This window comes from Galeopterus variegatus, unplaced genomic scaffold (assembly GCF_000696425.1).
Source record: "Galeopterus variegatus unplaced genomic scaffold, G_variegatus-3.0.2 Scaffold86, whole genome shotgun sequence".
Taxonomy (NCBI): Eukaryota; Metazoa; Chordata; class Mammalia; order Dermoptera; family Cynocephalidae; genus Galeopterus; species Galeopterus variegatus.
In genome coordinates, this window is record NW_007726197.1 from 589,470 (window position 1) to 590,016 (window position 547).

The following is a 547-nucleotide window of genomic DNA, read 5'->3' on the forward strand; positions in this document are numbered from 1 at the left end:
GGGAGCGCTGCCACACTTCCCAAGCGGCGCACTGTAGCAGTGCGCCACCGGGCCGGCCCGAGGTTGTGACAGTTTTAAAGATGTAATTAGGAAGGTAGAATGCAAAGTGAGGCCTCCCAGTCAGTAGTGAGGTAAAGATGTGCTTGCTTCTTTCAATACTTTTTTTTTTTTTTTAAATGAGGGAAGAGCAGAGCTCATGTGGGAATGCTCATGCCGAGAGACTGGATTGTTAGACCAGTAGTGAAAAATGTGGGCGTCATCTCTGCGTTACCACATTTATAAAATGTTACGATAGGGTGGTCAGTGCCAGGTGCAGACCCATTTGTTGATTCTCCACACTGAATTGATACGAATATCACAGTGGAATCTTTTGGAAAATTTGGCTTTAAACTCCATGATTAAATTATACTTTGCCACCACCCTGCTCATTAAACTAGCCTTTTAACCCTATATAATTGAATAACGTGAACTAGATGGAATGAGGGAGTAAGGACTCAAGGGCTCAAAATGACACTGATACAAAACAGCATCTTCCAGATGCATAATA